Source organism: Diadema setosum, chromosome 16 (assembly GCF_964275005.1).
Source record: "Diadema setosum chromosome 16, eeDiaSeto1, whole genome shotgun sequence".
NCBI lineage: Eukaryota > Metazoa > Echinodermata > Echinoidea > Diadematoida > Diadematidae > Diadema > Diadema setosum.
In genome coordinates, this window is record NC_092700.1 from 10,086,815 (window position 1) to 10,098,158 (window position 11,344).

Consider the following 11,344-nt stretch of genomic DNA (forward strand, 5'->3'; position numbering starts at 1 on the left):
CTTTTGGTGTTTTGATACAAAAAAAAAACAAACAAAAAACAATAACACTCGACATTATACATGTATACACATGAACAGAGGAGTAATACATATTACACAACAATTACACACGGCATTATACATGTATATACGCATGAACAGAGGAGTAATCACAATTACGATAACAATAATGTGAGCCACTCGTTTAGCTCACAGGTCCGTCTTTCTGCGCTTATGGTGTTTTGATACGAACAATCAATTACACACGGCATTAAACACATGAACAGAGGAGTAATCACACAATTACCAATACAAGTATGGCATGAATAGCTCAACGTTGAATGAATACCTGTGAAACCACCATGCTTCAACTTCAAACTGCACTAATCGTGTCGCTATGCCTCACTTCAGCTGTGAACACACTTGTGACCATATTAATTATGACATCACAGGTGTTGTCGACTACTGAACAGGCAGAGTGACTACATGTATATGCGAGGCACGTTATAGTGCAGTATACACTCGCACGGAGGTTCACGGAGTTGGAGTGTCAAACTGGAAACGCTGTTGTATCCTAATGCGTCAACTTGATAGCAGCGACACGTGTCTGGAGGGACTTGAGTTGAATTTTTCTTGTTGATTTTTCGTCTGTGTAGATACTTCCTGTCTTCCAATCGCTCTAAAAAAGCATTCGTCAATGCATCAAAAAGTAAGAAATATAATATGTATTACGACAAAGAAAAAAGAAAAAGAAAGAAGACGATATTTAACAATCTAAGTATTTGAATATAATGTATTTGAAAATATATAACAAGAAAATAGGCCCGTACAACACAATGTCCATCGTCAGCATCTTCATACACACGCGCCGGCTGTCCATAATTATGTGTTCGGATTAAGTGTGTCTTATCTGCGTGTTTGAGTTCACAATATGTTCACATTGTGTTTCACATTGAGTTTGACACTGTGGAAAACTGTGTTCTTTCTAGAAGGGTGAAGCAGTTGTTTGAATCAATTAAAGTTGCCCTCAACAACAAAAAAAAAAATGATTAACAAATAATTAAGAAAATAAATGAAAAATACAAACGCAACATATTGCAAACTTGAAAGGGAAACAGGTACTTTAATTTTCTTAAATGTGTATGCAAGTTCAATTGTTTGAAAAGAAAAAGTTTTAAGTTTGGTGATGTAGAGGTTTTGGTTATTCTGCGACCAACAACAGCAACAACAAGGAAGAATGACTAGTTCTTAATGACGTTATTAATAGTTTTGTTGTTGTTGCTGTTGTTTTCTTTTAGTTACGTTAAAATGACACAGAGTGCAAACACAGAGATATGGTTCCTGGAAATCCCCATGGGTTAACTGTCGAGAAGTCACGAGGGATTTGCAGATGGAGAGTAGGGATGATGTGATCAAGATTGATGTAGCACCAATCAGTGTCCTCCAGCTACCAATGTTTGCCGCAATGTTATACGAGATAAGCCGTCTGTGGATGAGTTTAATATTCGCCTTGATAGAGACCTGGGCTGGGAGGATGATGGGCGGTGTGGGGATGACGAGAAGGCATGATGCTGAGCGAGATGCCGCGTGCCTCAGATGCCACGCGTACTGACCCGGAGTTTGAATAGGCTACGTCATTAGAGACACCCCATCCCCACCCCCCCCCCCCCACCTCTATCCTTCTCCCGGCATCTAATTTCTAGACCTGTGACATCTTATTTCGTGATGACCTCTGCTGATGTCTGTACTCTTCACTTCACACTATCTTCAGGAATTCTTTGTTCAAAATATGTTACAAATGTTTTAATAATCTGTATTTCTTTCCGGAATGACCTAACCACCCCCCCCCCCCTAAAAAAGACACTTTAGCTGCTCATGATGTCATCGACAGTTAAGGTCATCTGATATAATGATAACATTCACCATTTCCAGAATACTTTGCAATTCGGTTGTTGTTGTTGCTGCTGCTGCTGCTGCTGCTGTTGCTGTTGTTGTTTTATAGTGAGTGCACACGCAAAAAACAACAACAGTCAAACCTAGAGCAAATGATTGAAAGTGTGTTATACATTAAAGAAAATACTTCACTTTAGCAGGTTAAGTCAACGTAAAAGACAAATTGGGTGTCAGGGAGATGGAGTAGTATGGGTTGAAGTGAGAATTCAGCCTTTCATTTTTTGCGATATATCCAGAAACCGCTTTCAGAAATGTTAAGAAGCTTACAATTCTAAAATGAATTCAAAGTTTATTTTGTGAAATCGTTGTTGAAATGGCTTAGACATCCCCAAAACAAAGTAAAACAAAGCGATCCTAATAAAAGGCGGCCCCACCTTTTATTTGCATTGCTTTATTTTCGGGAATTTCAAAACCCATTCCCATCAAAATTACTTTGAATTCCTCGTAGAATTATATACTCTTTCATATTTACTTAGAGGTTTTTCATTATTTCAAAAAAATCATCATCAAAAAAATGTTGGAAACCTCAAACCCCATCTCAGCCAAACCTGTATCATCCCTTTAAACCATCGAACGGCTGTCTGCAAAGGTGACGTCCACTGTGTGTGATGGAGACATCAGCGATGTCATCAGTCCGTAGCTATCCGTCATATGGACCAACAAATTATTTATTTTCCTCCCTGCAGGATCACCAACATGACCACGTTATGTCTCTGTGATGTCATAGGTTGCTAGGAAAAAAGAGAAATACCGATAAGCCATTCGTTTCAGCTCCGCATCAGGAGAGCGTATGTAGAATACAGGTGAAGAACGACGCGGAAGCAGGGCAGGGTATATTGGTATTAAAGGCTTATAGACTACTCTCCTCAACGGGAGATGAGATCAAAGACTTCAAGGTACAGTTTACCATTGGCAGCAGTGATTTTAAAAGATGTTCTCGTTATCTCATTTGATGCATTTGTGTATAATAGGTCAGTAACGCAAAACATCCTACCACATAAAAATTTCGAAATAAACCGATAATAAGGAGATATCACTATTTTTTCTCAATAAACCATAGCTATAGACGGTTTGTTCTAGAAACGGATGATTAAGCATTTTATTATAACTATTGTTCACATTTTTAATATATGACAATACTTAACATTGATCAAAATAAACGATTGACATTTAACATTAGATGTTGCTATCCCGAACTCACATTTTAGAACTAATTGAAGCAAAAGTCAGGGTTTTTGTTTCATCTGCAAATGGTAAATAATGCCATTAGCGGGAGATGAGAGCAGGGGTTTAACTTGCCTGGTGCACAGTGAACTTGGTTGGACAAAAATCTTTTTTACCCACAATGCCCCTTGGCCCAGGGGTGAGATGATTGGTTCCTGCTGTGTCATAATGGCAGGGACTATATGGAGAGCGGTTGTATTATATAAAATGCCGCCGTGGATCATGTTAATGAAAATATGACTATATCATCCAAATTAATACAGCCTCATAAAGCATATGACTTGATATATCGCTATGAACAGCAGCTTCTGAGATGTGCCGAGTATTAAAAGAGTAGGCCTTCGTATGTGCCTAGGAACTTGTTATGTTTTCATTTTTCTTCGTCTGCTCGATAAAGTAACTACGTCATCCTGTGATACGGTAATTCTCAAAGCGGTCCCGCCGCCCGGCTCGTGCGAAACATGGTGAACATCTCAAATAACATCGATTTGCTGTATAGACGTATTCAAGTGCGATTACCCTCATGCGAATCCCGTATGAACCATTTCGCCACAAACACGGAGGGAAACAATGAGCAAGAATGACGGAAACTAGCTGAAGTGTTTGACACATTTTGCCTCCATTCTTTTATAGGCCAAAGCATAATAAATTCCATATTCCCTATGAAAAGTAAGAATTACTCTTCTATAACATGTCCTAACACATCAAAGGGCACTTGCTAAGTGAATGTATTGCATCAAATGGAGCGTGACGTTTCACTGCTGCAACGTTGTTGTCCATTGGATGCCACCACATGAACCTTCTATAGTTAGAAAAAAGTTTTCGGGGGGGGGGGGGCATGTATTACCACCATCCCAGACTGAGAATGGCAAATCCTTTTATCAAATGATCAAACAAAGCACATGGAGTTATTATTTGTGTAAAGGAGCAAAGGAAAGATACTACGGGGGGGGGGGGGGGGGGAGAGGAGGGGTTATCGTAATGCATCCAATGTTATGCAAGATGTCCATAGGACACCATTTAAAATGTCGTGACATTTTAGGCATTGATGGATGCGGCTGGGAGCTTTTATTTGTTTGTTTGTTGTTGTTGTTGTTTATTCTAGTATTGATGTCACTGCGAAATGAGTGCAAAGTTTGTGCTTTTTTATGGGTTAAGTTCTTGTTAAATACTAAAGTCACTGCTTTATCTGTCGATATTCAAGAATAATGATACAAAATGAATTAGTCGGAATTTGTGAATGATTAACAAGTAGCCTATTTATTATCAAGATTGAAGAAAGAATGTGATTGTTAATTTAACAATCGTTAGCTGTCAAACAATCTAGTTCAGTTATTTGATTTACATACTGTGTAAATTACAATTGTAAAGACAGAAATTAACAAATGGATACAATACTATAAATTCGTAGGCCCTATTTATGTTCCACTTTGACAGGATCTTAGGCGGTGAAACTGTATTCTGTTATGATCAGCAACTTGGAAACAAATTGATTGTAATTGCCGTTATGAGTCTGCAATAATATTATAAGCTGAAAAGATTTATGTCATTTTTGCAAACCACTGTACAAAAGCATGCATGTCAAATGCACGCTTGCAAGCTTGTGTAGTAAGTATGGACTTCTTCCACACAGAAATGTATCATTGATTCAGCAAGATTTTTAGAATATGAAGACCCCCTACCCCCACCTTCACCCTATCTGCACAGACCTTGGTCGTACTTTGCCATAATAATTTTCGCATCTCATCTGAGGTCTACACCGCTAATTGTTCCCTCAGACGTAATCAACGATAAATGCGACCCTACGGTGGAGTACCTCCTGGAAACATTAATGCGCTATTAATATCTTCTTTGGATCTTATTTTTCCGGAAGGATCTCGGTGAGCCCACGTGGAAGGGAGTATTATGAATTCCCGTTGTTCCTTTCACAATGAGTAGTTTATTAGATTTTCTCGCTGACAAGCAGTGGGACACGTTTTCCTGTACCCATTACCCTTGCTCTCATTTGCCAATTTGCGAAAAACCCGGCGGTGCGGACGTTGTAAGTTTATATTTGGCCGTGTCTCTCCAGGACTTTTTACGGCTTTACGATAGACCCCTGACATACATTGTATAATACAAAGCATCATTCTCCATCTGGCTCAGCCGGTATGTTTATACAGATGCATTAAAACGTATCACATGCTATTGATTTGATTCCAACATAGCGTTTGCGATCCTTTAGTGGGAAGGGCACTTATCAGCCACAGGGGGAATTCCAGGGCTGTTGAAAGTTAGTCTGAAAAGAATGGACAATATTTTCTTAGCACAACAGTGAAGCTTTGAGGAAAATCGGATGAAAAATAATGAAGTTATAACATTCTAAAGTTTCTCTAATTTTGCAGGAAACACTTCTGAAGCAGTCAATATGAATATGAATGTGCAAAATAGCAAAGTGATGATGTCATCCACCCAAAACTTGCTATATATATAGTTTGTAAATAATAACGCCCCAGTCTCAAATAATCCGCTAACTGATCATTATATTGAAGTTATTCAAGCGGGAATAGCGTCATTTTTTTTTTTTACACTTTTATAACATAGCATTTTCTTGTGCGTGTGTGTGTGTGTGTGTGTGTATGTGCGCGTGTGTGTGTGTGTGTGTGTGTTTTGCACACGATCAATGGAAAATTGTGAGACTACTGGGTATGCCTTTTTTCAGCTCATTCATTTGCATATTCATATCAACTGTACGATAACTGTTCTGCAGAATTTAGTGAAACTTCACAATACGTAACTTTATTCGATTTTGATCCAATTTCCACTCTCGTAATAGTTAGCTTATATTTTTTCTTTCTTATCAGGCTAACGTATAACTGGACTGGAATTCCCTCGCCATGTCTTTTGTTAGTCACATCAATATCACAGAAACATGCAAGTTATGCTGAGTCGAGGGGAAGGTGCATTCCAATGTCTTTGGTTAAACATACCATTACTTTAGCAATGATTGACAGATGAGGTCACAACAGGAATATTGGTTTTGAAGATTTTTTTTTTCTTGTTGGCGTATCCAAGTAATCTGAGGAGAAATAGAAGAAAAAATAGTTTAAAATATATGGAATGATTCTAGATATTCGTTTCACCGTAAAAGTGATGTTGAGGGTATCGTAAATCAGCACAATTCAACATGCATTTGTATTTCAGGGAACCTTTAAGCGTGCTAACCGTAACAAGTGTAGGAACAGTGCCAACGATCTCATCGTTGGCAACAGATCAACCAAGTTCCGGCTTACTTGCCCGAAGACTGGGTTTATCAGAATCGCAAGGGACGAGAGTTATCGGGAAATGTTTACTCACAGAAAAGTTCTCGAGTGTAGGAAAATGATGGCAATTGCCCTATCTGTTGTGTCAATACGACTTAGAAACACTGTGTTTCATGATAATGCCATCGACCCCATGGGTAAGACATGGGCGAGAACTTTTATCAACTGCTTAACCTTTCTTATGACTGTATTTTGGCGTGATAGAATAGCGTCTGCTGGTTTCTGACACCAAACGACCTCCCTAGAGCAATTTCATACGATCCTGATCAAAGAATCTGTTGAGACGACAAGTCTTGAAAATAAAGCTAGTACATTTCAGGACCCCCCCCCCTCCAAAAAAACAAACAAACAAACAAACAAACAAACAAACAAACAAACAAACAAACAAACAAAAACAAAAAAAAACAAAAACACACACACACAAACAAACCAAACAACAACAACAACAACAACAAAACGAGTTAAGCTGTTTTATTTCTTTATTTCGACTGACTCGATATTTTTGTTTTGTTAAAATGATACCTTTTACAGACCTCCCAAAATGCAGCAAAACATTAAATATGAACCTCAGGGGACTTGTTTAGGCCACTGCTGAGAAATTTGGAAGTCAACAGTTATCTACAATTTGAATAATGCACAAAACTCAACTACTCAGTAGTTCTGTGTGTCAGCCACACTTAAGCCTTTTTGTTGCAGTCTTCTGTATTTTTTTTTATCTCTAAAGACAAATCTAAAAGTATAAGAGCTGATGTAATAACATATAGAGTGTGTGGCAAGAATGTATATAGAAATGTTTGTAAGTTTTGATGAACTTTCTTCACAAAATATACATGATGGACACACATGCAGTGCATGGGTCTGCAAAGGTAGCCTAGTAATGTACTGGAATTTACAGTGAGCCCCGAAAAAAATTCAGTTCAAAATCTAACGGTCAAAAAAAATGTACTAAATGTTACCTTCCACTTTCAATACTTTATGGGAGTTTCTAAAATGATACTCTCTTCAACATACCACTGTATCAATTATACAACTCTTCATTTAAGGCATGCAAATGGGATTCCCTACCTTTAAGTAGGCCTATCATGTTTCATAAAGTACACGGCACTATTTGTTCTGTACAATTTTCATCCTGCACAAACGCTATATTAGTTCCTTAAAATGAATACGTCAATGTATTAAGACAATGTATCCTAAAACCATATTTTTCTAAAGAACGTGATGGAAACAAATAATTACGAGATGCTGCAAATGAAATCTACTTATAATCATAGCAATTCTGCATGAAAAGAAGAATCGCTTCCGATTTTGCATTCGCAGATATGTGTCTAGATTTAACGAGTGAAAGCTCTGTTTTTTACCCTAAGATTCAAGAGGGGCCTTGTTGCGTGCATTGGTGGCCTCCCGTTTGTTCTGACATAGTACGAAATCACGACATCTGCGTGTGTCGAATTCCTGTGACTCATGAATAAGAGTCTGCGATATGGTCAGCGGATCCGTTATCTATGAATAACACATGATTATTTCATGGACGCGGAAATTGACCAACGAAAGTTTGTGTGGCATGCCTTATACTGTCTTCACAGAAAACCGATTGCTTGTTTCTTGTAATACTATAGGAAAGACTTACTCCCGTAGGGGATATTAATGTCCTAATTATAGGATATGTGTTTATTTTTGGAAGAATTCGGACACTGCAGAAAAAAAAAGAAGATGATATCCCAGGGGAGCATGGAGAGCGGGAGGTTTATCAATCTTCCTTAAAACAGGAAACACGGGGTAAGGTTTTCAAATATATCGCTGTCACATTTGGTCATTTCTGGCATTTCTTGCCATATTCTTGTACTGAAGACACATGAAATTATGGAGATTGGTCTGTACTTGTATTTGAAATAGGTTTCAAATAGGTGTTTACTGTTGTTTTGTTTCGTTCTATTTGTTTGTTTGTTTGTTTGCTTGTTTGTCTATGTCATAGGCCTAAATCTATTTATTTTTTTTTTTTTTTTGGGCGGACAGCGAGTGTATTAAAGAAAAAGACACAATTCTACTCGTGTGGAAAATCGCACTCTATTCAAAAGAAGTATCATGAACACACCAGCAGCCGTCAGTACTCTTTCGGTTTCGAACTCAGTTTTGCATGCACGAAATGCACCGGTGATGCCCCCATTTTGCGATGGTGGGTTTTAGGAATTAGTTCATGCCTGACATCTATTTTTATCAGATGCAGGCCTACTCCCAGCAAGAGCCCTTGACTTTCCAGGCAGAGAACTCCCAAGATTCCCTGCTTCACTCTTGCGAAACTCAAAACAAACTGGGCTATTCTAAGGAGCTTTGCATGACCAAAGGTGACTAGATGGGGCCCTGGGAAACCCCCAAATGCAGCAATTTCTTCCCCCCCCCCCCCCCTTCCTTCCCTTCCCCAATAATGCCAAATTTTGAGCGTCCAATGAACTTTCAATTTTGGAATGTAAGAGATATACATTTTGTTTCTATGCGTGCGGGATGCAAAAGTAATATGTGCATACGATGAGTATGCAATTTTTTTTTTCTTTCTTTCTTTCCTTCTTTCTTTGCTGTTTTGGGTGATTACCTATATTTAAAAAAAATGATTAAAATCTTACGTTTAAAGCAAGAAAAAAACAACAACAAACCATTTTCGAATCCAACTGAGAAAATCAAGGTATGAAATATTCGCTTCATGTCATAATGTGCTTTATTGTGTTTTAATATTGTTATCATTGGTTAATGTTCATTTTCCATCTGTGAAGATGGCTGGATAGCCCATATTCAGCTACACTAAGCTGGTCTTCCATGGGGTCCAGTTGGATGTGAGGTGGAACCACTTCACCGGGTTAAACACCCTGCTCTTTGCGATGAATGATGAAGCGGGATCTTTTACGTGCATGAGTTGTGACTCTCTCATACACGCCACCTCCATTTTATGTCCTATCCAAGGGACAGAGTGTTTTGCCTCTTGCTAGAGGGGACGGTATGTTTACACACAACATTGCTCAGTCCAGACTCGGGTTCGAACCCCGGGCCCTTATTAGGATCGTGAGGCAGACGCGCTATACCGACTGAGCCAACTCCCCGCCCTAATAAAGAAAAAAAAAAAGTATTTAATATCACATTATTACATACTCAGATCGTGTCTTCGCGAATTTCCAAACGCATCACTTTTGATTTATGGCTACTAAGTAAATGCAGCAAAATCCGTCTTTATAGGTGGTATTCAAATAGGCCTACCCACTGTCGTATGACTCCGTGAAAGGTATGTCTAAATGGGGATGTAATATGCGATATGAGGCTTCGTAGAAAAAGACTTCATACGAGAATAACAAGAATAAGACGACTGAGCGAGTACCTACTCACCCTCGCCAAGTCGAAACTGGCTATCTAAGTAGAAGAAAAATTCCACTTGATGGATATGAACATGTAAGCATTAAATTATGTAAATCATGTAAGCTGAAGAAATTTTCCGGTCCCTTTGGATTCGACCTTGAATAGTTGAGGTTGACAAGAATTAGAAATGGCGATGGAGGGATTCTAAGCCGCCCCCCCCCCCCTTCCCTTCCAAATCTGCAATATCGGAGATTGAGTATAGTGGCGTAGAGACTCACACGTTTCCCCGTGCCACTCACTACTGCCCACCGTATTATTACTTCTCATACGACGCATAAAGTCACAATACGACGATCGTGGTATTGTGCATTGACCATCTTAAACGCATGTCATTGTCGCAACCGGCGCATAACGCCATGACAGATTTATCACGCAAACGTCACAGCAATTCATCGCATGATGCAGCAATAGCATTATACCACAATGGTGCTTATATAACTGGCTCACGAATCGCGCTGTTTACATATTCTCATAATAAATATAATAAGGTCTTATTTATCCAGGGTAGCCTCTTTAGTGTTGCCACTGCTCTTTCAGAGGGCCCTACCATTATTATTACCCTAAGCATTGCCAGGTAGGGCTTACCAGGGCTTACTCATTTATACACCTGGGTTGAGAGGGACATGGTGGGTGAAAGCATCTTGTCCAAGGACGTAAGCATTGGGCGGGAATCGAACTCGAAGTCGGGAGTCGTATCCGCTATATATATGCCACAGCACCCCCATAGCTTGATCTAATGTCTTTGTTTAAGATGTTTCTGTCTGTTGTTGTTGTTGTTGTCTGCGTTTATCTTGTTCATCCGAATGATATTTGGCATATATACGTCAAGATATTGATATAGGGTAAAATTTGTATTTGGAAAAAAAAATCATTATCGTTATTGTATGGTGTAGAATGCTGACAGATGTAAGTTAAGATGTATTGGAGATGTAAGTTTTCTTGGGCAATAAAACATTTTAATGAGAACATGGCATATGCTAACATGGAACTATTGTAACAAAATAAATAAGTAAATAAATAGAAAATGTAAATTCCCAAACATCGAAACACCATGTACCACTATATGGATATTCCCTTGAATTCAACTCGGTCATAATAACATGGTGTGCCAAAATTTCATTTCCTCTTCATAGTTGCCCGTGTTGCAACAAAAGGCAATAATCAATATATCTTTAAAAGGGCGTTGATATTTCCTGTTTTGAACTAACGCGAGTTGTGAAGCAATGGCCTCATTAATACGTCTTCCGACATGCTTAAATCATTACCCAACTTATTCTTTCGTGTATCCATGTGTAAGGTTTAGATTCCTTTGCCTGTATACTTCTTCGTGACCTGGTTTCTCTGAAACTGCGATTTATTTTCCTTATGTTTGAATTTCCCACACTCGTGAGAGTGACATTTTATAGTGTGAAGTTGAGTTTTCACTTGAAAGAGATGATTATAGTTTTGGTTGAGATGGGACTTCAGGTTTCCAACTTTTGTTGTGA